This window comes from Sparus aurata, chromosome 17, assembly GCF_900880675.1.
Source record: "Sparus aurata chromosome 17, fSpaAur1.1, whole genome shotgun sequence".
Lineage (NCBI taxonomy): Eukaryota > Metazoa > Chordata > Actinopteri > Spariformes > Sparidae > Sparus > Sparus aurata.
Window position 1 is genome coordinate 3161496 of NC_044203.1, and position 27883 is coordinate 3189378.

Here is a 27883-nt window from a genome sequence, read left to right on the forward strand (position 1 = left end):
TAACACACACTCTACAGTCGTTGGGTCAGACAATATGGGGACATCAACTGAAACACACTCAAGTCTTTCACAGCCTAAAACAATATGAGGACATGACGACTGAACACATATAGAGTCCATGTTCCTGACTTCTAGCTTCTTCTGTTTTTGTCAAAGAAAGCTATAAACCCCACACTGTTGTGAAATGATCTACACACCCCAAAATCCAATTATGTAAACTGATCAGCAGATGTAACATGCACAAAAACGTTAGCAAAAAGGACTACAAATGAAGAATTTTGTGAGAATAAAGATCAATTTGATGCTTTAAGGGGAGGTTAGAGCTAACAAATGGTATAGCTAATTTCTTTCTGCTAAGCCATTCAAAAACAAGTAAGACTAACATTGATATTGTGAACATTTCACACAAACTGATTGTTTTGATACAGTGAAAGGGCATTTCATGTATGCACTGGGCCCAACTGAGACATCTACTTAATTCCAAATAGAACAAATTAATGTGTAATTACCTGTCTGGCTCTTCTTTTTGACATGCTCTTTCCTTCATGTACTCCTCAACCTGCAAACATGTAGATGAGAAGATGACAAAAAGTCAACGAGACCAGTACTTATTTGAATCATAGAGGACTTTTAAATGGTATTATTCATAACTCATTTGCTGATCATGCTAATAGATCAGTGTAAACTCTGTGCAAATGTCATTAAACATTAAAACACTTTAACAAATAATATTAATCTACCAAAGCACCAACAAAGCAACTTAAAAGATAAATACTGATTTAAAATCATCATAAAACTGTACTCTACTTGTACTGAATTACTAGTATCATCAATTTGTGTTAAATAGGAAAACATCATCTAAATTCCAGAAAGAAAAAAAAAACAGTTAAAAACAACTTTGACTGTCTCTGCAGTTGAAGATAAAAAAGTTTGTTTGGAGAATTGTCCCTTTAACTCAGTTTTGCATTGTTATGAACAGTTATATTTAGCAACAACCTCTACTATCTGCTTTTGAAGATTAAACAAAAGTAATTAATTACCATTTATGATACATCCCTTCCAGTTTGTTTAAGTCCACTGCGTGTGTGAATTCCGTTTTGCTAATTAGCCTGCTAATTATCTTATTAACTGTCTCTGCAGTTGAAGATGAAAAAGTTTGTTTGGAGAATCGTCCCTTTAACTCAGGTTTGCATTGTTATGAACAGTTATATTTAGCAACAACTTCAGTAATTAATTACCATTTATTATATATCCCATCCAGTTTGCTAGCTATTAGCTAGCTAATGAGCCAACTTTACCTCATGAGGTTGGTGCATCGACGTCAAAGGATTAAATGTCTTCTGAGCGCTGAAGGTCCCGGATGTGCCGTTCACGAGAGCTCCGCTGCAGTCGTATCCGGGGCTTTGCAATTAGGTTCAGTCTATCGCCCAATCAGATGCCGCATCACTGACTGACTGACTGACTAACCATCCAACGCTGATCTCAAACGCAATCATTGTGTAAAGCTAGTTGCCAGCTGCAGTTGTATGATCAAACGGAAACAAAACTGAAACCTAGTATAAGACTGAACTGTGTATATAACGCTAGAGGGCTTTTATTTTGAAAGGAAGAGATACAGGAAATTGTTAATGCAGGAACTTCACCAGTCACGGACTTTCCTCGTCGTGTTTACAGCCGAAGCTCAGCAGCACACACCGGAGTTCAGGTAAGAACAATGCTTCTAAGTTGTTGAGAGTTGTCACGTTGTCATGTTTTGCAAACTGCTGTTACAGTCAATCTGGTTCCGGTTGTATGGGAAACTGTTCTTAAACAACACTTCATAGGCATGTGAAAATGTTTTTCCCACTGTCCTGATTGTGGTGTGTTATATAGGTGTGGTGTTTTAAAAATGTCCTAATTTGTCATGAAAACAAGAGCAGCACTTCTGGACCTCCAGAAAAGAAAGTAGTATAATGTGTTGTTCTGAAGGATTTTACAGTTGCTCAGTGAATGAAGTAACTTAATTACCCACTTTTAATGACTAAATTAATTACTAAATGAAGCTGGCATTGTGTACTGGTCGGTTTTTAATAGTGTTTTAATAGTTGTTAAACATCTGCACTTTACACAAGGCTATATTGTTAAAAGTATAAGGACATTTTAATTTAAAATATGATTAATGAAGTGTTGGCTATGTCAATCAATACTTATAGGTACACAAAGGGAGGAGAGACTGACCCTGATGATGACCATATTGAACTGGATGAGAGCAGCAGCAACAGGAACCTCCCAGTTCAACCTACTTTTGCTGTACCTAAAGGTTCCTAAGGTAGAATACTAATTAACTAAAAATGTTACTAACCCACCATATAGCAATATGTGAATTGCTCTTTTATATTGCTTGCCTGCTGGAATGTTGTTGTCTCTTAGAACATTTTGGGTGACAACAAGTAAAGCTTGACCACCTCAGTATGTTATTTCACAGTTGTCAATGCTTAAAGATCAAAACACAAATACTAAATTTACATTACTTTGGGTGAGTATTTTATAAATGTATTTGACAGGGCTGAAGAGCAATAGATTTTGACATACTCAAAGGGAAGGCCACACTACTCACAGGATGTCTGTAATCAAGTTCAATCTGTGTGAGCTCATGCTTCCTGCCTCAACCAGTGCAGTGGACTGTCCTTCCTGGTAAACATATTTTCTGGACTGCAATAACTATATAAAATGTATCTTCATTTTCAGAATGTAAACATTTGAATGCAATAGGAAAAGGCTATGGATATAAACAACTGGTACATGCTTGTTTGCTCATGGTCATTTACTGGCAGGCGTTGTTAAGTACTAGTGGTTCTGTATATCTGTTCAGTTTAGATATCTAAAGTGCTAACTTTACCTTCAATATATTGTTCATGCACAACCCCAATTCCAGTCCAGTTGGGACGCTGTGTAAAATGTGAATAAAAACAGGATGCAATGATTTGCCAATCTCATAAACCGATTGTGGCGCTCTGCTCCCAGTGTTCCCCTACCATTATATTCTTTCTTTGAGCAGAGCCATCAGCACTTTGCTTTTCTTTTCCAACCAATGAACTTTCTTCATAGAGAAGATACTGCAGCATTTTCTGTGTTAATTGCTGGAATCTGTCCCTCAGGAATGTCTTCTGTCACTTGCAATACTCGAGCGTGATTTTGTATCCGAGCTGCCCTGAGCAGAGTTCTCCACACTGCATGAAAAGTGGGATATTTGTCAGTAAACAGCAATGTAAATTGCTGTGCAAGTTCGCGTTGACAACTCAGCTTCAGATTCCTGGTCATTAGTCAACACTTTGAGGTGAAACCAGCTTATCTCTATCATCAGAGCAGTGGATGATGCACTCCATTTGTGGTTGCTGTGGTGGTGGGCTGTTACTTAGACTACTTGTTCACTGGTGGCCATGTTCAGCCAGCTTTCAATTGCAACATACAATCAGAAATCATCATTACTTTGATGCAAAATATGAAATCCTCTGTCAGTACTTTTGTTCCATGTGGACGACAACAGAGAGTTCCACAAACTTCTAACTAATATTAACTAAATTAATCAATCATCATATCATGTACATGAACAATATATTGAGGGTAAATTAGCACTTTAGATATCTTTACTGAACAGAACCACTAGTAATTACCTCACCTTCCAGTAAATGACCATGAACAAATAAGCATGTATGAGTTGTTTATATCCTTAGCCTTCTCCTATGGCGTTCAAATGTTTACATTCTAAAAAGTAAGATATATTTTATGTGGTTATTGCAGTCCAAAAATTTCTATATGTTTACCATGAAGGACAGTCCACTGCACTGGTTAAGGCAGAAAGCATGTGCTCACACAGGTTGAACTTGATTAGCCCTGTCAAATACAATTACAAAATACTGCAATGTAAAATCAAGTAACAGAAGTACCATGCAGAAAGATGTATGTGCAGATTTTGACCCTTGAGGACTGTTTACATTTATACACAAGTACATACACAAGCTCAAACGTACAGTTGTGGGAACAAGAGGAAAAACACAATTTTGATTTCAGCATTGATCATGAGGATTAACTTCCACAGACTCATTTTGAAACTTTTTACATTTCCAGACATTTCTCAAACAAGAGCTGCCGGCCCTGCACAACAGATCCTGAAGACCTTCCCTCGCACTCAGCATGGTCAGCGTATTCAGCTTATACATTCTCACTGTGAAATTGAGAACAGTAACAACAATATCCTAGATTCTTATTAAGAATATAGAATGTTGTTGTTATTGTTCTCAATTGCACTGTGAGAATTTGAGTGGTGCTTATTCACGTAAGACTGATTACTATACAGAACACTGAGATCTTTACTGTACAGAGCTAAGCACTAACTATTGAATGAGAGTATATGATATTGTTGTTCACTGTGAGAATTTATGGTGCTGCTTATTAGGGTTGCAAAATTCCTTGAATGTTCAAAATTGGAAACCTTCCATGTGAATCAAAGGGAATATATGGGAATTTATAGGAATTAACATGAATAATGGGAAATTTGCAAAATTGCTGGTTAGCCTTTAACAAGGAATTTAAATGTAGTTAAAAAATATCCTGCTTATATCTTAGTTAAAACAACAAGATTTAATACAAATTCAGTTGAATGCACAGAGCAGGGAAATAATTCAACTGAATTTGTATTAATTCAACTGATTTAATACAAATTCAGTTTAATTCAACTGATTTAATACAAATTCAATTCAACTGAATTTGTATTAAATCAGTTGAACTAATTCAAATTCAGTTGAATTGCTACCCTGCTCTGTGCATTCCTCAATCACAAGCACAACTAATTTCTAGTATCCTGCACACTACAGCAGGACTATTGAAGCCACATTACTGCATGCAAGTTTAACAAGCAAATAAAAGTAAATCAGATATGCTAATGTAAGCTAGCTAACATCATTTCATTGACAATTTAAGAGCCTAGCTATCATGGTGCTAGCTAGCTCAACTGTGATGTGTTTCTTCTGCCTTCAGCTGGCCTTTTTTCATACAAGAATGTAGGTTATAGTTTGATTTAGCATACTGATTGAGTGTTCATCTATTCATCTAGCCTTTCTATTCATTTATACAGCATTTTTTTTCATATCTTTATTGGGTTATCTAGACACAATGTATGTTCAATCAGTAAGGATACAAAAAACAAAAACAGGAGGGGGTGAACAGTAGCCAAACCAACAAAAAGTAAAAAGGGGCAATTAGAGGAGGGACCCACAATGCTTGGGGAAAAAAACAAAAATTAACTATAACAGTTTGTGTATGTTGTGCCTGGTGTTCGACCACCATATCATCACACCAAGACTATTACTGGTGTCTTTCAGAATCCTGACTGGGAAAAAAAAGGAAAAAAGTTACATCAGTTTATCTTAATTGGAACCATCTATCTTAATCATCAAATGATGGAATGGAATTGAGTAAGTAAAGAATGGGATTCCAAGTTTTATCAAATTTGATCGGAGCACCCCCTAATACTGTACTTGGTTTTTTCTAAGTGTAGAAATTACGTTAGATCCTTTAGCTAAGAGTTAGGGGTGGGAGGATTCTTATCCTTCCAAAGAAGTAAAATACGTCGGCGGGCTACGTGAATTCTTCAGGCACACCAAAGTTGGAGGTTAAAGGACTCCAAAGCTGTTTAGAGCTTTTGAAAGAGTATTGTAGAAAGAGGACCAGAATGAGCTTAATCTCGGACAGGAAAAAAACATGTGTGTATGACTGGCTGAAGACAGAGAGCATCTGTCACATGTATCACTTGTATTAAAAAGTTTTTTTCAAGTTTAGCTTTGGAAAAATGTATTCTATGTAGGACCTTGAACTGAATTAATGTCAGACTGGCACAAGATGAGGTGGAGTTAACCCTGTCAAGGGCCCTTTGCCACCATTCGCCTGACAAGGTTACCACCTAGCTCCTTTTCCCATGAATTCCTAGTTGCCAGTGGGGATGACAATGATGACAAGATTAATTTCACCACAATTGAAATGAACCCACAGACCGCAGGGAGAGAAAGAATTATATCAATGAGAGTACGAGATGGTTTGTGGGGGAAGTCGGGGAATTACAACGAACAAAATCTCTGGCTTGAAAATATCTAAAAAAAAATGGAAGGGCGAATTTAGTTCTCAAAGGAGATCAAAATGTCCTTGTCGAAAAGTTGATCAAAATTCACCAGCCCTTTCTCTTTCCACAGAGTGTAAGTTGAATCAAGGCCGTGGGTGGAAATAAATGGTTTTCACAGAAGGGCATCAGTGGGGAAAGAGAGGTGATTTTGAAGTGCCGTTTAAACTGTTTCAGGATTTTTATAGTAGTCAAGACAATTGGGTTGGAGGTGACTTTAGTAGGGTGTGCATTTAGAGGGGAACATATTAAAGCTGATAAAGAGATGGAGTTGCATGAGTAGACTTCCATCTGACACCAGTCTGTGCTGGGGGAGTTGTACCAGGTATAGATTTTTGGAATATTGGCTGCCCAATAGTATGCCCTGAAATCCGGCAGAGCAAGGCCACCCTCATCCTTGGTTCTTTGCAAAATTGAGTACTTTGCCCTTGAAGTCTTTCCCGACCAAATGAAATGTGAAATGATCTTATCCAATTCTTTAAAAAAAGTTTTGGGCAGGTATATAGGTAGACACTGAAAAAGAAATAAACATTTTGGTAGGACATTCATTCTGATAGAATTGATTCTACCTAGAAGCGGCAATGGACTAAGTTATCTAAGAATTTGTTCATTGAGGTAGTGTCTGAAGAGGCTTCTGATTTATATAAATCAGAATAATATGAAGTGAAAATATTTATCTCGGTTGGGTCTGTAACTGAAGTTTGGGGGTTCTTACGAATTTGTGCAATGAATTGGGAAGAGGATTGATGTTTTAGTTGCCTTGCCAGTAACCGGCTAGCCGTGTTTCCATATTCATAATAAGTGCCCTTTGTACCCCTTAAAAGAAACTCCACTTTGTTTGTGGAAATGGGGTCAAATTCAGTCTGTAATTTAAGTCTCTCCATCTAGAGAGTGGGATTGGCTGAAGTGGAGTGTTGTCTGTCAATTTGAAGAGTTGTTTCCATCAGTTCAAGTTGTCTTTGTTTTTCACCCTTTCGTATCCTCGCTTTATATAAGATAATCTCTCCACATATTACCGAAGGTTTCCCACAGGAGAGAAGGTGATGTAGAGTCAGATTTGTTATTTCCGAGAAAGCGTGAAATCCTGTCAGAAATAAATCCACAAAATTTGTCGGATGATAATAGCCCAGTGTTTAATCTCCAGGTTGAGTGGCTTTTGGTTTTAGGGACTAGTTCTAAATCTAATAAGAGGGGGGCATGGCCTGAAATAATTATTCACATTGTTTCACTGAGGGTAATAAAATCTTATCAAGAAAAAAGTAGTCTATTCAAGGGTATGTTTGATGAACCTGGGAATGAAATGAAAACTCTTTCGCTGTTGGGTGGAAAAAACGCTGCACGTCCACACTGCCAATTTGATCTGTGAATACAGATACACATTTAGCTGCTTTGGATTGAGTTAGTTTTCTTGAACACAATCTGTCAAGTGTGGGATTGACAGATAAGTTAAGATCCCCTCCAAAGATGAGTTGATGTGTATCTAGGCTTGGAATGGATAAGAATAGGGAAGTCATAAAATTAGGGCAGTCCCAGATGGGGGGCATAAACACAAACCATAATAACAGGAGTTTGGAACAGCACACCAACGACAATAATATAACGGCCATTGGGATCAGATATGACCTGTTCTGATGAGAACTGTACTTGCTTGTGCAGAAAAATAGCTGTGCCTCTTGAGCAACTATTGAAGTTGGAGTGGAAAACCTGTCCAACCCAGGGTTTTCGTAGTCTGGTGTGGTTGCATAGACGAAGATGGGTTTCTTGTAGAAACGCAATGACTGTTTTCACACTCTTAAGGTGTGAAAGTACTTTTGTCCTTTTAATAGGTCCACCAAGTCCCCTGACGTTCCAGCTCATGAGCCTGATGGTTTGTAACATGTCTTTCTGGCTTATGTCAGTCATGGAATCAGTGCCAAAATATCAATCCTCCAAGTGCTCTGATGATATGGTGCCTTAGCTGAGTCATTTCAGTACTTTTGAGCAAAGTAGCAACAACATATACAGTGCCATCGTGAGAGTCTAAGGAAAAAAAGAACACTCCTCTACCAAAGATATTCAAAAAAAGAGAAAAGGCAGATGTCCTTAGTGACACCTTCAAGTTCCAAAGAAACTTACATATTTGTCCTAACCTCATCTTGAACACTGATGAGCATGCAGGAACTACTGCTTTACGCAACCGATTGAGTTGATAGGAGTTTGCTTCCTTTTCAGCTGTGAAAATGTGTACACCTCTGATTTACCATTTGACAGCGTAAAAACCTTAGTGTTCCAGTTTTCCGTACTTAACAAAAACCAATTGTGCTCTTCATAGGTAATCTTTGGACTAATGTTTAACAGCACAGTCAAATCCTACCAGGCAGACCAGTCTGCCTATAACTTCAGTCCAGTTTTCATAGAGCACCAAAAAAGTTAAAGGAGATGTGTAAAGAGACGTTATGTTTTCACTTACTGCTGAGATTACAGTAGAAACAGTAGTCAAATATGCGACGGTGACCCGTAACCGCGCCGGGTATATCAACCCGAAGCGTATCCCATCCTTATAAAGGAGAGACTTAAATTTGTTGAATGATGCCTGTTTCTTGGTGAGTGAGGTGCTGAAATCCTCAAAGATCCTTATGGGATAACCCTGGTAGGAGATGCTCCGTGTTTTCTTCACCCATAGCAGCACTCGCTCTTTCTGGATGTGTCTGTGAAAGCGTACAACAATGGGCTGGGAACCCTGTGCTGGCTTCGGCCCCAGACTGCGGTGAGCTCGGTCCAGTTCAAAGCTAGTATCCAGTAAAGCATCTCCGGTCACCTCCCTGAACAGCGTAGTCATGAAGAGTCAAGCATCAGTCCCTTCCGCTCCCTCTGGGATGCCAATCACAAGGAGATTCTGCCGTTTGGATCATGAAACCAAGCTGCCAGCTGTAGCTTTTCATTCATCTGAGTGGTGGTCTCCACCTTGGATTTTAGTGTGGCCACTTCGCGCTGCAGAGTCGTCAGGTCACCTGAGTGGGATGTGAGGGTTGTTTCCATTGCGGAGATGGTAGCTGTGTGTGAGGCTATGGTATCAGCGATCTTTTGGAGAGATGCTTTGATAGGAGCCATGGCAGTATTCAGGGAGGTGGTGAGCTGTTACATCGTTGCGTATTTTCTCGAGTTCACCGATGACCATGTCCAGTGTTAACGGTTGGGCTCCACCTGTTGCTACACTGCTACCATCTACCTTGCTAGCGTCTTTATAGTGCGGGCTGAAGTGTTGAGTCAGCTGAGGCTGGCTTTTGCCACGGTTCCCGTGGGATTTACTTATTTCAGCTTCAAAAATGTTACGCCGAAAAGAAAATAATTCAAAAAGTCTGAGTGTTATATTTATGCTTGCTTATGACAGAGTTTGTATGAATTACCCCACATTTCCCATTAATTCCCATTTATTCACATGGTAAGTTTCCAAATTCCCCAGTTTAACTTCCTATGGAAAGTTCCCAGAAATGTTTCCACCCCTTTGCAACCCTACTGCTTACTGTGCGTAACACTTGTTTACTACAGTGTTGAAGAGTATTGATTATAATTATTAAAAATGTAATAATTCTAATAAATATTGCATATATGATTATTGCCAGTGCTTTAAATAGTGTTGTTCCTTCACAATACATTGCACCCACTTAACATGCCTTAGGCTACTGTTGGTGATATTACTTATTGCACCTAAGACCAGGATGTTGATGATAATTATTATTATTATTATTATTATTATTATTATTTGACTCTTATTGTATGGAATATGTGTATTGCAGTAGTGCTTCAAATGTGTTAGTGTGTCTGAACAAAGTGACATATGAGGACCCGCAGAGTGACGTCACTGAAAGTGTGTTAAAAGTGTGTTAACTTCCAAAACTGGCCCCTAGTTGGCGTACTCAAAGATGAGCAAAAATGCTAAACACACTTACACACTTCATTTCTTAAAATTGTGATGTTTCAGTACATTGGAGATTTTTGGTCTGGGAGCATGTTAGGGGGGTCTAGAACACTGTAGAGAGCTCAGAAAAATGAGGACGTCAAAAATGTCCTCATTTTTCCAAGTGTCCTGATAGTGAAGGTGTGTTATCATAAAATTGTCCTGATTTGTCATGAAAACAAGTACACACACACACACACACACACACTGCAGGGAGCTGCCTGATAAAAACAGCTCCTCAGGCGCTGTGTGGCTGTGTGTACGCATGTGAGCTGCAATGTGGATACTTTCTGCTGTCATCAGCTGAGTGTTGTGCTTTGATTTTCACATCCTCTGTTATTTCAACACACGTCACTTGCACATATGTTTTGTGTTTCAACAGTGCATGTTATCAGTCAATACAGAAAACCTTTCTGAAGCGTTAGGAAGAGTCTTCTCCAGGCTGAGAGCGTAGGCTCTGCTGTTGTGGTAGGCAGAGGATGGATAGAGGACAAGAACATGTATACAAAGGGATAGATGTGTGCACAGCTGGCAAACTAGTACACATGGACAACAGGCAAGTTTAGTGCTTCTTATGGTTGAAAAGGGCATTAGAACTGTGGCTATGGTATGTCCAGTCCAAACCTTCCTCCCAGAGAAGATCAATAAAAACAAATGACTGAGACACTGTGCTAATCGCTATACTGTAGAAAATATGCTGAGGAGCACTTGAAGCTCACATTGAGAAAAACAAAAGAAATTGAGGCGACAGGAATGAGGAGGAGTGAGGTGCAGCACGACAGAAAACACACTACGTACAATGCAAATGTACCTCATCCACCTGCAGGTGCAGCTGCATGCTGTCTAAGTAGAAGAGTGTGCAGATTCTGAGTTCTAAGTTAAATGGCAGTGTTGCAAATTTTACGTCATTTAGCCGTATATTTGCCCATAGGGAATCAATCCTCATACCTCGACATCTGGATACGTCAATTGGCAGTCCCTTTAAAAACAACATGACTGTTGCAGTGTACAGGCATACCAGACCATCTACGTATATGCCATTCTATGCCCCCCCCCCAAAAAAAAAAAAAAAATCCAGAACTTTTCCCAGACCATATCATGGTTATTCTTGACAAAATTCATGTTGAAACTTCTATTAATGTGTTGGATCCATTAAGCTGTAGTCCAAATTCTATTTAAGTTAAGAATGTTTGAAGTTTGGCCCTCTGAGCTAGATTTCAGCATTTTTGTGATTCTCTGTATGTGTCTTCTAAACCTCACCAATCACATTTTTTCCCTGGATTGAGTTGAAATTTGTCTTGAACATCCAAGAGACCCTGAGGAAATTTATCATCAAACACTGATATTCCAGAAAATTCAAAAATCCCATAGGCTTTTAGATGTCATCCCTACACCACTCTATAATAGGTTAGGATTAGGGTTAATAATAATAATAAGCTACTTTCACAGTTGACCTATATGGCTGTTTTTCTGATATAGACTACCTGCCTACCTTAGGTTGTGCTCAGACCGAAGGGGCTGCACTGCACTGCAAAACTGCTTCAGGTTACACTGATGGACAGGAACTCCAATCTCATTACTGTAATCATCTGAGGCTTTTACAACTCTGGAAAGTCCTACTCCAACAGTTTTCAAGGAAATCACAGAGTTACGCGATTCACGTTTCAAAGTAATCCACCTGGAATGTGTGTGTGCATGTGTTGTAACTGGTTAGGCAACATATTAGGTTGCCAGTGCTATGCATTAAGCATTCTGTCTAGTCAGTTATTATGGCAGAAAAAAAAAAACACCTTAAAAGAGCGTTGCTGCACAGCACTACTCAGATGAAACTGGAGCTTCTATAATGGCCAGAGTCTGTCTGTCAGAGCCTCAGTGTGTTGATGCAGGCATTAAGGTGCTTCCAGGCCAAGCTGGACAGGAAGCATTCAGAGCAGAGAGCCAGACATACACTGAGCCTAATGTCAACAGCAAATGCTTGTCAGACTCCTCCATGACTCTTCTGACTTTTCCCTGCTCTGGTTTTCAGTCCTGTAGAGGCACGGTAGAGCTCCAAGGACTAGCCTCCAGCAGACTGGATGTCTTGGTAGGGGGGTGTGAGGACATGTGCTAATCATGTTCAAGTGTGCACTCTCATGCCTGTTTATTCTTGCTGCCTTTTTTCTCTTATTTTCCTTCTTCTGTCAAAGTAAAGAGGTTTTTTTGTTTTTTGAAGATCAGCCTGAAGCGAGTTTTCTCTTGTTTAGTAAGATATTGTGCTAATTTTTAACAGATGTTGAACCTCTGTGCTGAAAGGGTTCAGCCACATGTTTTGGAGGCAGAGACATCACAGCACACCGCCCCTCCGCATACAAACAAGTGTGTCAGCTTACAACTCTGTATGCCTGCCATGAAGTTCATCACTGACAGTGTTACGTAAGCATACGAGTGTTGTGTGCCACTGGGGAGAAGGCATGGTCAGAGTGTGACCGGTTCCTCAGGGTGACTCAGACCTCCATTAGAAGTGCATTATCTCTGGTGTGTTTATCATGGGGAGCCCCACACAGGCACATACTGACAGAGCTTAACCTCAATATCACATGGTTCATCATCAAAAGCAGAAATGTTAAGAAGATGTACAGTGTGAGGCTGTACAACACTGTGTGTGACCTTTACTCAGTGCCTTAAAGTTGCTTTCCCTGTTGTAGATAAACAGTAAATAGAGGAAGACAGAAGAAGGGGAACAGTGTGTGAATCAATGGCTCCAGAGAGCAACCTTTAAAATCAGAACAAGAAAACATTAAAAAGGAGCAGGAAGACATTGTGTGGTGCTGTATAGTTACTTTGCAGTGCAGCTGGATTTGCGAGATCATTGACCAGGCTTTAAGGTGTGAACACTTACACACAGCCATTAAACCAGTCAGTATTCTGTGAGGAACATCTGGCTCCTCGAGAGGTTAGCGTAACTGCTATAGAATCAGTTCTATAAGAACTAGTATTGGAAGTAGAGCAAAGAACATCACTGAAGGTTTTTGTACATGGAAAAGTTGTTTTTGCTCTTCTCTTGACTGGTTTCACGAGATATTGATTGCCAATAGTCTCTACTAGTGGTACCAATCTACAGTTGATCTGATTGGCTGAAGTTAGCTTTTGATAGACGGTTACGGACGCAAAAGTATTTTTAAAAAGTTCCCACCCTTTTTCAAACATGTTCTAACGAGATGTTCCGTGTCACAAAACATCTGACGTGTCAGGTTAGCTGTTGAGTGCAAGGGCATGCTCCACTCCTGTGTACATTGGTGTTTGTATGATATTTTATCTTTTTCTTGTCCTTTCGCATAATGTTGGTTTGCCAAATATTTTTAAAATACTATTTAAATGTGCTCAAACTTGACAAAAATGATGCTATTAAAATGGACAAATGTAGGGCTGAGCATGACAATGACAATTTAGACAATACAGTTATATTATATTATATTCCAACATAACATGCAAAGTTGTGCAACATTACTCCTTTCTGCACAGCTCCGCCTCTCTGACTCACTTTGTTCTCTGGCAGACACAGTGCTGCTCCTCTTTTTAATCAGTCTGTGCATAAGTCTACAGTGCGACTTCAGTCTTTATGATGTGCATGCTTTGCGAAATCAGTCTGTGGGATGAAATTGCCACAGTAATACAACGCAATACAAAACAGCGCTTGTTAGTGTGTGAGCTGAATCCGTTTGTGTTATTATAGGCTACATTATAGAAGCTATAGATCTGTTGTGTTTCCAGTGGTGGACAGTAACGGAGTAAATTTACTTGAGTACTGTACTTAAGTACATATCCAGAGGATTTGTACTCTACTTGAGTATTAGAATTCTTTGGTACTTATTACTCTTACTTGAATACATTTCCAAGACAAATATTTGTACTTTTACTCGAGTTAATTTCTAGGAAGGCTGAAAAGTACTCGTTACTTTCAGGTCTGCTCTTTTTTTTTTTTCTAAAATACTATTGGACACAAGCTGTGTTTGTCAAAGAAGGAAACCTATCACAGTGCACGCTCTCCACTGGGATCTACGTAAAAGTGGAAATACGTCATCCCTCCCCATAAGGATACCACCAAAGTAGCCACGCTCTCGACTGCGTTTGTCAACACAAAACCGCGACAATGGCTGCATCAGATGTAGTTTTTTGTAAAGCCGTGATTCTCAACCAGTGGTCTGGGGACAACATTGGTCTTTGAGGGGGTTCCAGTTCCCAACTTAGCTAAATGATAGAGAGTTAGTTGGACGGTGCAGGTTCATTTGGTTACAGTTTTAATGATTGTTAATAAACATCTGCATCTGCAACATCTGCTGCAGTGATGTTGCTATGTACGCGTCCTGCGTCCCTGACGCATTAAAATCTGAAAGGACGCACTAAACTCACTATCCATGCGTCCCGGGGACGCACCTCATTTTTCCCATGAAAAACGATACATTGTGAACATTAAACAACTCGTGTTTAATCACAGTAACTGGCAAAAGAAACCTTGTTGTTAGCAGACCGGACAAGCGCTGTTTCAACCCTCTGCGCATCTACTCGGCGCAAACGTGATCCCCTGTACAAAGTATTGCGACATCCTAATTTAGCCGCTACCAAAACAACTAGCCCGTCACCGCTGATCTCATTTCAACCAGGGGCGTCGCACCCATGGGGGATGTGTGTGTTTTAACACCCACACTTTTCCCGGTGAGAGGGTTCAACACCCACACTTTTTCTGCAGTTTTTCTGCAGTTTTGCACAAACGCCTTACTGCGGCCGGAGTGCGACCGGCTGATGATTGGCTGTTCTGCCTTAAGTCCCGCCTCTCTTGCTATGTTAGATTTATTGTTCAGCTCGTGCTGATGAGGCGGGATCTACCGTAAAATACCAAATAATATCCGGGCGTTTATTTGTCTCAACCACTTAACAGATCAGGCGTTTATTTGGGACAGGCGTTTAATTCCCTCCTCACAAAAATCCGGGTTGAAAATGTCACAAACTTCTCCAGCTTCTCTGTGAATTCTCTGGAAACGGAGAGCAACCAAAAACAATATCTGTAACGTTCTCTGATGATTATAAACATTGATTACTCCTGATACGTTCAGTATACAGGTCGACACCAAACCACAGGTAGGCTTTCAGTAGACTTCTATTATAAATATGATAATCAAACGAATCAAGACAGATGTCACATTTACATGTCAGGGTGTGGTTATTATAGACACAGATTTAATATTTAAGTGTCATTTATCATCACCCCCCGACCCAAAATTGTGTTAAACAAAAACACCACCACCACCACATCCATCCCCCGCACTTTTAAAAAACTTACTACACTGGTCACAGGTCAGCAGACTATTTGAATTTTAGTAATTTATTTTGGTGCTATTTATGTTGCTACAACTATGCTGTTTGATTTGAATGTCATATGCCACTGTGACAGTTGCTTTGCAATAAACTTTTCAGATTTGGAATTTTAGTTGTTTAATTTCAGATACATTTTGAACATACATGAATATATCCGTTTATTATAACCATATCATACCACCATCAAAGGAGTTTAACACTCAATAAAATTTAAGAAAGAGAATAATATAAGAAAGAAATACATTTTTTTAACTGGGGAGTCGGGACCCATTGAATTTCCCAGGGACCCACTCAACTCATCAACATCACTGTGCTGTCCTCCTGTGATCCCATTCATTGTATTTGTTTTTATAGGTGTTTCTGCAGGCTTAATATAACATTGTGGTTCTAAAAGCAAGCACATCAGTGCAGGTGGTTTCAAAGAGTTAATTCTCAGAAACAAGAGTTAAAAGGTCCTTAATTCATTTAGAAAAATTATAGTAATTCATTGATGTGAAAAGTAAGAAATTTACTCTTACTCTTCCTCTTACTTTTACTTTAAGTAAATTTAAAAGCATGTACTTTTGGATACTTAAGTACCTTTAAAAGCAAGTACTTTTTTACTCTTACTCGAGTAACATGTCGACTGAGCTACTTTTACTTGTAACGGAGTAAATTTTGACCAGTAGTATTTGTACTCTTACTCAAGTACTGGGGTCGAGTACTCTGTCCATCTCTGGGTGTTTCGTATGACTGAACCTACAATAGAAAATATTTATTCCTATCTCATAATATATCAGACTGTGATCCTCTGTCTGCCTGCTCATCATTGTGTCCAAGACCATTGGTTTATTTAAAAGGATAAAGGCTGTTTAATTTTCGATAGAGGTTATTTGGATATTTTGTTGAAAGTAGTGTAATAGGTAATATATTACTTTAAGCACACAGTTATAGTGTAGTGTAATATATTACTTTACGCACACGGTTATAGTGTAGTGTAATATATTACTTTACGCACACGGTTATAGTGTAGCGTAATATATTACTTTACGCACACAGTTATAGTGTAGTGTAATATATTACGTTGAAATGAAGGTAACTAGTAATATGTAATATATTGCATTTTGATAGTAACTTGCCCAACACTGATAAGTAACAATATTTAAAACTATTTTTCCAGCACTAGATCCCTATGAAAGGTAATGGAAAATGACTTAAACTCTCCCACAAATAATCTGAATCATCTAAAAAAAAATTACAATGGACTTACTTGATGCTGTAAAACTATTATTTTATATCATATTACATGTTTTGCAGCTTTATATTTTCTAACCTGTGTGTGTAACATTCGGATTCATAATCAATAAAACTCACCCATGTGTTTACATAGTGTCAATAGAACATCTACAGTGCTCAACAAATCTGTGTAACATCTACTACTATGTACTGTATGTGTGTACAGGATGGAAAACGTTTAATCCTACATCTGGTTGGTAGCGGGCAGAACAATAGTATGAAAAATATTTTATTTTGTGAATGAACTCAGTGAGATTACATGTTCTAAAACGATGTTGGATGACGGTGCACCTTTTGTTTAACATTTTTCCAGAGGGCAAACCCAACAGAGTTTAAAGGGAATCTGCAACATGCAATAGTGACAGAAGAAGCTCCAATCACAGTGAACGTTCAGCTGTTTGTCGAGCCAGGCAATGTTTTTATTTTCCACTGTCTCGTGAGCAGAAGCAGACATGATTGGTTGTGAATTTACACACGTTTGTATTGATTCATGAGCAGAATAATCATCCACCCCTGTTAAGAAAAGAAACCTTTCACGTGGCCTGAGGTCAAAACATAAACAAACCTTTTTAAAGGAGTAGGTGTGGGAACTGTAATTACCTGGATGAGTCAGCTGTCGATCATGGGTTTGTCTCTTGGAGTTTTCCATTTTCACCTCCCTGTTTGTGGCAGATGGCACATTGTAAATAAAAGAAGGCTGCTGCATAGCACAATCTCTGGGAGGAATTGTTTTATGGTACCCAAACACAATTTACAACATTTCTGATTGTTCCTTTAGGTGATGGCTGAATTTTCACATTGAAAGGGGAGGTGACTGTGGCTCAGGGGAAGAGCCAGCATCTTGTTATCGAAAGTGTGCTGGTGAAATTCCCCTGTGTCATTGGGCAAGATACTGAACCCCAAACTGCTCCTGATGTGCTGGTCGTCACCTTGCATGGCAGCCACCACCATCAGTCTGTATGTATGAATTACTGTAAGTCACTTTGGACAAAAGTGTCTGATAAATGTCCTAAATGTAAATGTAAATGTTAATGTAGGTATTATTCATCTACATTCAGGACATGTAGAAAAATATTGCTGTTTTTCCACCAGCGATTTACCGAGCTGTACTGATTCGCTTTACTATCACCAGATTTACTTCGCTGAGTTGAGTCGAGCTGCTTCTGTGATGGACCTGCTCCACAGTAGGGGCAACCTGCTCTCAGTACATTTGTAGCCTCTGTAGCTTCATAATAAATGAAACCTGTTTGCAACTGAATTAGAGGCGCCTCTTTGTTAGCGCTGATTCTTTGGTAGTACTACAGGGATCGGGACGAGCGCGTTATTGGTTTAAGACTAACCTTCAAACAGGAAGCCCAGCTGTGATGGAAATGCAAAGCCCAGCCGCGACGATTCAAACCGAGTAGAGCCCCTCTGGCAGATGTAATGTGAAAGCATCATATGATTTACTAATATAATAGTTTTTTTACATACAGACCAGGTTTGCCTTTGGAGGTATCCTGTCCACAGTTTTACAGCTTTTCTTTTCAAATGTGCGTCTAAGGTGATCCAGCTGCACTAGTGTGGTTGGGGAAGATTGGCTTTGGAGAGGTGGGCAAACATGGAATCATAACATCAAATCAAACTGTCAGATTTTAAATTGGCAAAAAATCTTTTAAAAGATTTTTCACTGAAGTTTTTACTACAAGGGCTCTTTACAAATACCTGTGCAATGCTTTGCTGTGCCACAGTATGTCACTGCTATTCATCTAGGACGCAAAGAGAAAGCTGGGTCATACAAAGAGGGGGAGGCTGGGAGAGAGCCCTAGGCACGTCAAGTATGATGCTTTTTTCTGTCACTGTTTATATACAACTATATTTCTAGGGTATGTTCTAATCCATTCATGCCAGTTCTCTTGAGAAATGGGAATAAGATTAGAAAAGAAGGAAAACAAACTAAGTCAGTAACAGGAAGTTTATTCTCAAGTTTTGTTTTTATTGTAATGTCATGCAGAGGGTGAAGTCCAGTGATCAGATGATTTGGTTGCTGTTGTGTTAAAGATGCGGTGATGTTAACAACCTCAGCTCTGCACTGATTTGTCTGTGCAGGGAAGTGTCAAAGCCTTATGTTAAAGATTTGTGGAAGTGTGTTGCATTTAGGCATGCGTAAGTGAAATAAAGAGCAGCAGGAACCATTAGCAATCCAAATAAGCAACTCATTAGCTGCAGCAGCAGTATGTTACCTGATCAGATCATACATCAAACCTGTTTTGACTTTAGTCGAAGGCCTGTCGTTTTGAAATGACCCACTCTCACTCTACCTCTGACTTTAATAGGTGTGTTTTCACAAAGATTTCTCTACTTCTGCCTCACATAGAGCACACACGTAAACATGCGTGAGTGCATGATTCGTGTTGATTGTTAAAACACCTCACCCACATCCTCAGTCTCCTGTCTGCTCCATCTGGGCAAAGCAATTTAGTTAAATTGCCCAAGAAAATCCAGCCAGCTGTACAAATGAAGAGCAGGATGTATGGAAATTGAGGCACTCCAACACTTGTGCACTTCACAGAAGAGAGGGAGGGGGAAGGGACGGCATCAATGAAAGACACAGTATTTGCATTGCCAGAGTTTAGGACTTGTTGACTCCAGTCAACACATTACAAGCTCTGAAAGTTTATGCAAATCAACATTTGGAGTTGATTAAGAATGACTTTTGGCAAAAGACCACAAGAACCTAGTCAGCCATGTGTTTATCTGCAGAATCAAGTCTGCCAGAACGATAAATTATCACTGCACAAGTATGTCAGTCAGCAGAATGTTCTGCAACCTTCTTAAACACTTAAAACTCTTTGAAAATGGATATCATCAATATTTTTCTGATCCAGTTCTGGTACATGGTGGTAGGTCATTTCATTACATCATATTACATTTTATTAGAGTACTCTTTTATCTGAAGTGACTTACAAAAAGATGAAGATGCAACCCAAAACTGACGACGATCATTCAAGTACAGTCAGAACTCTAAGGGCCCTATATGATTGATCCACTTTGCAAAGCTGTAAGGCACAAATGCTTTAAGGGTCTATTTTGCTGTTAAACGGTGGATAATCTGGGCCTAAAGCAAGGCGAGTGACATCTCCCATTCACTTTAAAAGACGGCTCTGCCAGGACCTGGTACATATTAAACAGTGACACTTGCCTTCACTGAGGGACAGGGATATTGTCCCTGCTGCAGGACCCCCTGCCTCCACTGTATCACAACCGTCTGGCCCATCAACGACTCTGTTTGACTGCATATGAGAAAATACAGATATTTAACTGAGGAGGAGGAGCACTGCTGTGTCCCTCTGTATGTAATAGTGGTGCACAGATCTTAATCCGTGGATCAGTTGGACAGGTCATAAGAATTATCATCATGATCAGTACCACACCTTCAGTATGGTGGCCAACGGGTGCAAAAGACAGCAAGTCGGAAAACATTGTTCATAATGTATTCAGTAATGTTAAATGTTACTGACAGGTTTCCATGTGAACTATTTGTGATATTATATAAAGAAAAACTTGTTTCTCACCACTTTTTCTTTGTCGATGTTTTCTTTTTCTTTGTCTGCTGCTTCAAGATAAGAATCTGCCAACAGTGTTGCTGACCACACCTTACTTTAGGGGCATTTACATAACCTATTGACACAATGTGGGCGCTGAGTGTGAAAAAGAAAACTCAGACTGACAAGTCAGACTGAAAGTAGCGACGACACTTGTGCTCTGTACTGTTTTGTGCCAAGTCTAAGAGGCTGTCCACACGAAAACGCACATGTATTGCATCGTTTTGGCCGACCGTCAACGCGGATCCTGAAAACGCAGCGACTGAAAACGCACTTTTTTGAAAAGGTGGAAAAATCCAAAAACACAGCCCTCCCGTTCTCGTGTTGACGGCGAATCCGCATACTTTCCAAAACGATGACGCCATCGCCCCACCCGCTGAACCCCACGACGTCTCATAACAACAACAAGAAGAATGGCGGACTACTGCTTGTGTTCGTGTTTCTTGCAACTTACTCGCCTTATAGTCGAGTGTGAGACGCAGCAGCAATTTGACCTCATTATCGGTCCACACAAACCCTTCTGGTTTCCTTGCACGAGCCATTTTCGTCTTCTTCTTCTCTTCTTCTCTTTTTTTGGTGAATTTCAAGCGCCACCTAGAGGCCTGGAATATGAACTACAGCGTTTTGAGTCGTTTTCAGTGGATCCGTGTGGACGCAAATATTCTTGAAACGATGCAGAGGAAGAAGGAGAAAAAAAAGATCGTTTTGGTATGTGTGGACAAGGTCTAAGATAGAGCCCTGATTGTCAAGTGTCTAGTGTCAAAATGCTGTGACAGCCAAAGGACGCACGGCATATTTTAAACATTTTACCGTAAAAGTAATCAAATCAAAAAACTAAAAAAATGAATTAGTCTTATATACCTCAGGTACTTTAAAATATGAAATTAAACAGGATACATTGTCCATTCTGAACATATCCCCCATCTGTGCTAAAGAACATAATATTTGTGTATAGTATAGGGCCCTTCCGGTCCATTACTTATTATGATTTTGCAGTGGTGGAGAGCATTGTGCATACCTCAGCAACTTAACTTCCTTTCTCCTGATTGTTGTGGCAACTGAAAGAGGGCTGACTGACAGAAATGTTGTCATCAGGGCAGATGATAATGTACAAAATTAAATTTTCTGGTTGGTGTGACCAGTTGACTGCAAGAACAAAACAATCATGTAAGGGGTCTGACACTAGCCATCATTTGCCAAACATGCTGTTTCTATCTGTGTGTTATTTCACCTGTGTTTTCTCGACACGGATCATGTCCAGGTGGCCAAGGCAATCTCACTTAGTGTGATGTGCAAACGTTAACCTCTCTTTCAAGGCAAAATAGTTCTGGGTCAGTAACAGCTCTGAACAGAGGGGTGTTTCTACACCATCAGCAGGTTTTTTTCATCTCTACTTTCCCCAACCCATCACTTCCCCTTCAAGGCCAAAAGACCCATACTCAGCAGATTAGCTACAGCACAGAGTCTTTGCAGCGTCCACCTGCATTCTCTGTCTTTTCTAGGACTTTATCCAGTTCAAGGCTCAGTAATATCTTCACTTTAATGGAGTCAAATGTTGCCATCACAATTATTGACTTTTAAGTGTTGACAGACAGTAAGACGGAGTAATGCTACAGATACAGATTTTGGTTCAGGCTCAGAAAGCAGGGCTGTCGAGCCAAAGCATGAAGCAATATTGACAGTTTATGCGTGTGTGCGTGCGTACATGCGTGCATGCATGCGTGCATGCATGCATGCATGCATGTGTGCGTGCGTGCGTGCGTGCGTGTGTGCGTGCGTGTGTGTTCTGGGGTTGGTGGTATGCAGTAACCATGGACAGTCCCTGTATTCCTTAGGGAAGATCCAAGGAGCCAGACACCATAGACCAACATCCCTGTCTGTCTGGGCCTCGGTGGGACAGTGGACCACCCTGCTGGATCTCACTGAGCTGATTGGCTCAGAGTAGATTACCAAGCAGGATGCTGAATGTTCACTGACAAACTGTGCCAGACGAACTGGCTGAAGCATGGGAAATAATACATGAGAAACATATTTTCCTTGGTCATGGATTGTTTGATTTGGTTTTAGTGAACAGTTGATGGAGCTGGATTCCATCTATGAATGTGTCGCTAGCAGCTGTGTCATCTTGATCCCAATACCTGTCAGTGAGGAGCTGAAGGTTACAATCATGTATTAAACCAAAACTGAGTTCAAGCTTATCAACAGGCACGTACCAGTGATCAATTCACTAGAGGTTCCACTCAAGGGCGTAGAATTGGGTAGGGACGCTAGGGACACGTCCCTACCAATATTCAGCCGCTACTGTGTAGTCACTATCAATACAACCGCTGTCTGTAGTGTTTAGTCAATGATTATGGCACACAAAGGGTTACAAGTCGGTCTCTGCTAGAAGTCCCGCCTCTAACCTAAATATCGCTCCCTTATCGGCTGCCGGTTTCTCGCTAACTTACATGTGATTGGCTGTCCCCACTGTCACTCCTTCTGCTTGTAAAAGCTACATGCAACCTGCTAGTTGGACCGGACGAGAGGCAGTGCATGTTATCTGCAACCGCGAGTGTAAGTTGTCAACATGTTCGGCATTTGTTCTTCCTGGGTCACGTCAGCTAGACGGATTTTAATATCAGTGGTGTCATTTACATTTGTGTCTGTTTGCATGCGTGTACGTGTGTGCGCTCGTGTGTGCTGTATAGGATTTGAAGGATGTCAAAGAAAAGAAAACTGGATATAAGAGACTTCTTTAGGAGTCAAAGTGTAAGTTACCTCAAGGGTGTATAGGTAGAGGCTCAACAATACAGATATTGAATAAAAGAGAATATTTAATGCCAAAGAGATACACTTTTTTAAAGTTCTTTTTAATTCTTATTTTCATGTATTTGTGTAGAAGTGAGCAACGGTTTAAAAACACAAATGAAGAAACTTTGTGGTGGAAATACAATAAAACCTCACATTCTAGATGATCATGTGCTTTTATAATTATAAAATATAATCAATTAATATCAAGTAACATTAATATTTAGTAAAAGCCTTTTTGCTCAGGCAATAACTGTACCATCAAGCTCTATGATCATTGTATCCCTAATGTATCTGTTCATATGTCATGCATCAACATATTTTTGTAAGGTGACAGACAGCAGAGAGGCTGGAGGAGATGGAGGAGGAGAGGCCAGAGAAGGTAGAGGAAGAGAGGCAGGAGGAGGTAGAGAAGGAGAGGCTGGAGCAGATGAAGGAAGAGAGGCTGGAGGAAGAGAGGCCAGAGAAGGTAGAGGAAGAGAGGCAGGAGGAGGTAGAGAAGGAGAGGCTGGAGCAGATGAAGGAAGAGAGGCTGGAGGAGATAGAGGAGGAGAGGCCAGAGAAGGTAGAGGAAGAGAGGCAGGAGGAGGTAGAGAAGGAGAGGCTGGAGCAGAGGAAGGAAGAGAGGCTGGAGGAGGTGGAGGAGGAGAGGCCAGAGAAGGTAGAGGAAGAGAGGCAGGAGGAGGTAGAGAAGGAGAGGCTGGAGCAGATGAAGGAAGAGAGGCTGGAAGAGATAGAGGAGGAGAAGCTGCAGGAGATGGAGGAGGAGAAGCTGAAAGAGAGGCTGGAAATTCACAGGTGAGGTTAAAATTTATGATGGATATGTTAGTCATGAGATTCAGCACTGTGACAAATGTTAGTGTGATGATGATCTGAATAGCAATGCTTCACCCATGTGGCTTTAAAACTCTGAAGTTGCCTCCTTGTCTTTCATTAGTTGCTTTAACCTATAACATCTGCATGACATGAAATTATGATTGCTAATGTAAAAAAACGTCAACTTTCAGGAATGCTGCCTTGGAGCACTTTTGTGTCCCCACCAATCTCAAAATCAAACCTACTCCCTTGGTCTCTTTTTACTCATATGTCCTGCCACAGATTCACATTATATTTTCATCCATATATACAGAATTTATTTTTAAAATGTATTTTATATATTCTGTGTACTCTACAATGTCTTATTTGTTATTTTAATATTGACTGTGGTTTAGATTCTATAGAAAATGCGTTTGTTTTTTGTGTCTCATCCTGTTCTCTATAAATCTTTTTAATTATAAGTCCTTTCACACAGAGATTCCACTACAGCACCGCAGTGAAGGCTCGCCTGTACGCTGCCTGTGATGAACCAAAAAAGGTGTGTCGGTACACATCATAACGTTGTTGATCTCTTATAATCATATGGATGCTGTTATAATGTGTTGTGATTGAGGTCCTGATCCACCATGCATCATGGGAAGTGACAAAGTTTTTTTGCTCAAAATCACATAATTACATTATCACCATCAGCAAACAGCTGACCCTGTCTGGCTCTCACTCTCTCACGCTCTCGCTGTTTTCTGGGCACTTTGCATGGCAGCCTTTGCCATCAGTGTATGAACGTGTGTGTGAATGGGTGGATGTAACAAGTGCAGCACTTTGAGCAGTCAGTAGACTGGAAAAGGGCTATAGAAATGCAACTCCATTACTGCAAGTTATATCACAACCAGCAATTCAGTTCATGTTGTGAGTGTGTGACTGCTGAATCAGTGTTTATTCAGTGTGTAGCAAGAAATGGCACTCACCAAGGATGTGTGTGTGTGTGTGTGTGTGTGTGTGTGTGTATGTGTGTGTGTGTCCATGTGTTTGAATTCAGGTCAACCTTTCACTAAACTCAGTACTCACCTGAGACTTTGGTTCTCTCTCTTCCTTTTCCCCTCTCCTCTTTGTAAGGCTACGTTCATGAAGCAAAGTAACTTTTCCCTCCAGCTCCAGTCAACAGTCAACCTTACAGAACATCATACCTGACAGTGAACATCACCTTGGCAGATTGATAGACAGGGTGAAGATAAATCAACCTTTTAATCTGAAAGTAAGTTCCTTTTGGTGAACTTCTTCTGTATTCATTATTTTGATGCATTTAAACTGTTACTGTACAAGAGTGAACACAATTGTTTCCAAGGGCACACAGTGCTAGATCTAACCTCTTAATTTTGCTCTCAAATTGCACCAGATTGATGTATGGTTCCTGAAAAGGTACAAAATTCATTTAAGACCTTGCAGTGTCATCAAGGAAGATTTCCTCACCATGGCTCTCCAGTGATCTCGGCCACACTGCCATTCAGAAGAACAGTATTAAAAGAGTCTTTGCATATGAGTACTTATTTGAGTGCTACTGAAAGGAATCAGATGGGATGTGAGTGTTTCTGAGACTGCTTGGACAGGCTGAAGTCCATCGGAAACAGTCTCAATTGATCGCTGCTATTTGTTTTTGTCCCCTGCTGCTGCTACCTGCTGTCGTCCACTATCCAGGGTATGTGCACTTCATCTTGAACGAGCCAACTGTATTCAGCCTCCCTTGCATGTTGAGCCAAGCTGCCTCTGGTTCGCACCAACGCCTGGTCACCTAAAATGCTAAATTTGTTGCTCACACCAATTTATGTTTAGGGATTTTTCTTGCATTTGTGCACCATTTTAGCAAACACGAGCCTTTAAGGTAAAAGGACTTGTGTGCTATTTCCTTTGTGGCAGATTGTCTTGTCTGGTTTAAAGACTGTGACGTAAAGCACAATCGTGAATCAATGTTAGAAGCCTTTAAGGTCAAAGTCTCAACAGACCTTACCAATGTTGGGCATGAGGATGGCTGCACAAAGACATAATATGTTAGTATTCATAAATCTTTGTGTGATTATATATCTCTATGGCAGTTTAACTTATCTTTATGACGCATATGATCTGTCAGAGGAAAGCTCAATAGTCATTCAGTTCATTCAGCATGTCCACACTCTGAGGCCTCCAGGAACATTAAGCAAGTATTTCTTTCAGTAGAGTGCTGTTACACAATTCAAAAGGCCAAAGTTAAAGGCATGAAAGACATTGCTGTGCTCTGAGCTGCATGGATAAATGAATCATAAAAAGCTCTTGGTATGTATGCATTTATTTAGAATGCATTACATAACATCTACAAATTAAGGACACTTTGATAGTGACTGAACTAGAAAGACTGAGTGTTACAACATGACATTTTCTCTTTCATTTAATAAAGCACAGGACAGAAATACTGGCAGAGAGATGCTCAGAAGTTGCATTTACTGCACTGCACTTACTTTTCCGAAGACTTCAAGTTTGAAAATCAAACAAATCTGTTGGTGTGAAGTTAGATGGAAGTGAGCTGACCACACCTCTGCAGCTGCTCCTCGTCTACATTACTGAGACTCCAGACTACATTACTGCCCTAAAAGCTAACCACAGTAACTTTGCTAACTATAACACTGGGTCAAAAATGGATTCAAAGGATTTTGACGGTTCAGCCAAAGGCATTATAGATATAACAGTGGTTACATTCTTATTAAATATGTATTCTTCAGAAATTTTCATCTCCTAAAAATCAGGACCAATTATTTGACCTTTGACCCTAAAGATGCAGATACTGCACTCTGTCTGTGTATTGCAAAAAAACATATACAGGTAACGCAGTAAATATAGTCTTCTTCCTGAGAAAATATAAATTCAACTTAATTCAATTTAAAATGACATTTTAATGTTTGAATGTTTTTGCATTTTCATAGGAAAATCTATGTAAACTTATTTTTGGAATGATATGCTATCATACAATATAATCTACTCCCTGTCCTAATAGACACCTGCCACAAGCTGCAGAAACTGCAGCCACAGCTCAGAAATCCAAAACAGGTCGCAGAAACTACGCTCACTAAAGACATTGGTTATTGCTGCTCACTTCTGTTTAGCTAGAAAAGGTAACATCGGAGAATAAAGTTGCAGATGATGCCAGCTAATGAGGATGGTAAAATGAAGAAACAGGTTCCATGACATGTGTTAAGTGTGAGTATTAATGCTGATAGGACAGGAGGTCTTCTCATTAATTTCTGTGACCCCTAGAAACCCGCTGGGCTTATGTGGCATCAGCAGAAAGTAGACGGAGGAGCTGATGGCAGCAGACACACTCACTTGTTATTCTTCAATTAAATCCTAAAGCTCTGCAAACTAAAAGTGTGGTGTCCTCCTCATCCTCCAGCTTAGGTTACATCACAGCAGAGAGACTCCCTCCCACTCTTTTTTCCCCATCTGCCCTCACTGTTCTGCAGCATGATCATGGTGCGATGAGTTTTCCAGCCTCTGTTTGTGCACATGTTATCACTGCAACTCCCATGCAAGTTTGATCCAGACAAAATATTTTGGCCAAAAGCATGTGAGAGGACCAGGGTGCCGCAGACCCTCAGGCGATGAAGTGCGTTGGGTGTGAAGAAGATCTCCCAGGACTGAGAGGTGACCTACATGCTGGTAGGATTTGGGTTAAGGCCAGTCATGGGTCAGTGATATCAGCCTGAATCATAACTTGTACAGTAGCACAGTTTGTACAGTGTATCAGACATGTATCAGACAGTGTGAGGATACAGAAGACTGGACTGATGCCTCTTGTACCAGCTAGCACAGTATCAGGCTCCGGAGAAACGCAACAAAGTGAAGAGCAGACTATTTGAGATAAAAGTCCAGGAGGGAGATCTTGATTAAGACCTGAGACCCACAGTGAGGGAGGAATAACATGTTCTCTCTTACGGGTCAAGGAGTGAGTGGCAT

General features: G+C 40.2%; 1 long non-coding RNA gene across 1 annotated transcript; it reads left to right on the forward strand.

Annotated features, from left to right (window-relative positions):
* Positions 1–173: 173 nt before the first annotated feature.
* On the forward strand, positions 174–9748 carry LOC115567021 (uncharacterized). The gene is made up of 3 exons (XR_003981118.1): positions 174–1705; positions 2193–2308; positions 4108–9748. It is a non-coding gene; the product is annotated as an uncharacterized LOC115567021 (long non-coding RNA).
* The last annotated feature ends 18135 nt before the right edge of the window (positions 9749–27883 follow it).